Raw genomic sequence first — 3,930 nt, forward strand, 5'->3', positions numbered from 1 at the left:
ACTTTTTACAAACAAACTATGGGTACAACTTGCTTGTAATATAAAGTAAAAATATTTATTAAAAATTTATTTAGTTTTCTAGAAATTGCCAAACATGCCTGCTCGAACGACAAATGGCAAACTTTGGAAATCTGTATCTCATGAAATAATTTAATCATTATGATATAATTTGCAGATATTATTCTACTAATATATGTCTATTATTGAAAAAATAAATAAGGTATCTGAGTGACACAATAGTTACAATATATTTAGGCAAACATGGGAAAAAAATCAAACAAAGAAAAATTCCAATGCGAATAAAAAAAACACCACCCTCGATTTTTTTTTAAATTTGGGTACCCTGTTATACTCTATTTCGGCATTCATTTCTATTAAAAACATGTTGCATCATTGCACAGTGAAAGAAGAAACAACTCCCCAAAGTAGGGTCCTTTTTCAAAGCCTACACTTAGCAGTGTCCTATACAAGAAGTGACTCTGAGTTCCAGTTTCATGAAACTTGCACAAATCTTTTATATACATTTATTCAGATGAGGTCATTGATAAAAAGAGCGATCGGTCACACAGTAAAAGGGAGGAGAAACTATATACAGCATTTTACATAAGCGTACAAAGTGGTATCATATTAGAGACTAATGATTTGAGAAAAGATGATGCAGTGTGAAGTTGTACCTTCCGGTATATTTTACATCTAGAGTAAAATAAATAACTTTACTTCCACACACAAAAACAAAGATATAATAGTAAGATATTTAGGTTGGCTGTGTATTTACGATTACAAACAATTTCAGGTGACGGATGCCATAGTGCCTAACTGGAGCAGCTTCGATGCTCTCGGTGTATGAATGAATCGTGGCAAGCCGATATATTTTATCCTGCTCGAGGATAACATTTTGGGATTTTTTTATAGTGATCAGATAAAAATTATTAGTAACCACCAACAAAAACAGTAGGTTAAATACCCCGTGAAGAAAAATGTGATAAATAAGATGTCCCTGCATTCAAAATGAGCAGTCCTTGGGAAATGAAATTCGGCACTTTACGCTAAGGTTTTCCTCGCTGTACCCATTTAATAAAGTTGCTTCCAAGCAGATCCAACTGTCCGTGCTACATATACGTCACAGGTCCCTTCTGTTGATGACTTGCTGAGCCGCCACGCGTGCCAAGACTAAATGCCAGGGAAGGCGCGCACCGTCAGCCACTCTTCTTTTTTTTGTTCACGATACCGAACAACCTCATTTTCGTCCAGATATACAAGATGCACGCCTTTCAGTTTCTTTGATAGAACGCTCACCATTGTCCTGGCCGTCTGAATTGCGCTTACTGAACGTTCTCTCAGGTTGTTCAGCGTGGCCTGGTGCTTCACGAGTCCGCCAACTCCGTCACATGCATTTTTCCCATGTCCAGATGCAGAAAATAACCACTGGGCTTGTGGGCAATCGTCCTTTGCAAATTGGTGAAGCTGGTAGCGATTCTTGAAATGACTGGCGGCGCCGTCACTTACGTACGTCACGTACGAGTATACCGCAACGTTGTCTTCAACCCACTCCTTCACTTTTTCTAGAGCCAAGCAAGCGTGAGCGGCGTCGTGACACAGGTCCTCACTGATGATGGCAAAGCTGTTTGTAGATTTTCTTGTCGTCACTACACATGTAAATATCGAAACTTGTTTTTTTTTCCAGTGATATGCTTGCACTTCGTCAGGAAGCACGATGGTCCAGTTTTCAGCAAAGTCAAAATGAAAGACAATGCTCCCGCGTTGCATGCACTGTTTTTCATCGTAGATCGCTTTACCTTGTGTTTGCCGGATATGGTTGTGAAGTACCCAACCTCCAACCGTCACTTGGATGACTTTTAGGAAAGTCTCAGGTTCCAAAGTTTTTTTCACAAGGTCGCCGGACTCCCATGTTGCAAGCACAATCTCTTCATCCTCCGGGATATCAAGTTCCTGGAGTGTAAGAAACTGGCCTTTTGGGCAGTGATCACAGTCTCCTTGAAGGCACAGTTCTGTTGCTGGGTCGCACAGAAATGCCGAGTTAATTTCACCAGTGTTGAATGTTGAGCCTGTAACGTTCTCTAGAGCGGCAATACAAAGATAATAATTGGCGCAGCGCACACAAACGCACACTTCCTGGTGTGGAATACATTGGACCCATCTAGGGCGCAACGAATAAAATTTCGTTAGCCCAACGCCGGAATCGGAATGCTTGTCTTTGTGTATACGGAAGGCCTCTCGTATTGAGCGTGTCATGAAGCGCTTTGGCACGAACGTTTTCTCTCCGTTGAGCATGACAGAGATGACGTCCTTCTGGTTGGGACTTTGGCGCGAACATTGTAGCTCGTCTTTCGTGAAGTACTCTAGGGCAGCAGACAGGTTCTCAGGGCTCACCTTGCACCTCGTGTAAGGATCCGGCTCATACCACACGCCATGCTTTTCCTTGAGTTTTCGGGATTTACTGATGAGGTACATTGAGGCCTGTGGAATCATCTTTTGAACCTCATTCTTCGTCAGTGTTGACGGCAGGAGTGTAAGCAGTTGACAACGTTCCCGGAGAGAGGTGGCGGTTTCAAAGGCCTGCCGAAAGTTGTCCGCCCACTCAGTGCATGTGGAGCATGTTGGTTCGGACGACCCCGATGGTGCGTCCCTGTCGTACGCAATACGTAGCCTTGAGCGTATATTCTTGACAGCAACCTGCTCCAGTTCTGTCTGCTTTCTCTTGACATAGCCAGGCCTGTCCCGACTTCTTACGACGCTTGGTTGTCTCAGCGGCGACACATCTATAGGTAGTATGCTGCGATTTAGATCTTCAATTGCTTCTTCAGCTGGCACAAATATGTCAGGGCACTCCTCTGAGCTTCGCATCGAGATCTCCTTAGTGATGTGCATGAAGCAATGGTAGCACAGGTAGTCCGTCGCACTCACTTTGGTGGAACAGTCAGGCGGAAGAATTTGCTTCAACGAGTTTAGGTCCAACTCGCCAACACTTCGAAAATTCCGCTGCTTTGGTATAGTCTTTTTGCGTTTGCAAAAGTAATCTGCACAAAACACTCGTTCGGAGCTCCAGGACGTCTTCATAATGTATACATAAATAATAGAAATTAAACCCCAACTGATGGCATATAATTGCCAAGTGAAAGAACTACTGGGTGCACAAGTGACAAGTCCGAGGCTGAGGAGCTCACTCACTGCAAACGTACATTTGAAAAGAGAGGTCACAACTGAGGCTGTCGGCAGAGCTTGATCCACGTGAAAGGAAGAAAGAGGGAAAGTCTCCAGACAAAAAATTGTGGTCAGCGGCCTTCGAAAAAGACTTTCCGGAATCGCACTGTCTTCCCTCCACGCGCTGATATGAAAGCACCCGAGCTTCTACCACGTGGTTCATGACACAGCCTGAGCCATGTCGGCGACCGGTTCGCGAGGGGTTGGTGGTGGGGTTACGTTGATGGTCACTCGGATTAGCCCTTGCTGTACTGAGCTACCGCCTGCAGTGCCTTATCGCTGGCTGGTGTCAACAACGAGAACACACACACCCTGTCTACAGCAAAACTACAAGCGTTCACCGCACACGCGTCGCCGCCGCTTTTAAGCTTTTGTGAAATTGCTTTCTTTTGCCGCGGAGAACTGCCTTATCTTAACTACGCGCCTGAAATCCTTCCAGGCGGGCGTACACAATATCAAGCGTTTCGAGAAATGCCCGTGGAGTAGAACTATGGGAAAATTCGGAGCCCGCGATGTCGATATCGTCGCCGTTGTGTTAGTACGCCGTCGCGTACTGCAGTCCCCCGTTGGGGGAGGGGGGGGGGCGGTCTTACTGCGATAACATGGCGACAGCGTTTACACTCTATGTATTTACGCGAGGCTCGAGTATTTGGGGATAATATGCTGCCGGTTGGTGTGCCCCTTTGTGCCTGATATTATCGCCCGTGA

This window comes from Ixodes scapularis, unplaced genomic scaffold, assembly GCF_016920785.2.
Source record: "Ixodes scapularis isolate PalLabHiFi unplaced genomic scaffold, ASM1692078v2 PGA_scaffold7__128_contigs__length_106722199, whole genome shotgun sequence".
Classification (NCBI taxonomy): Eukaryota; Metazoa; Arthropoda; class Arachnida; order Ixodida; family Ixodidae; genus Ixodes; species Ixodes scapularis.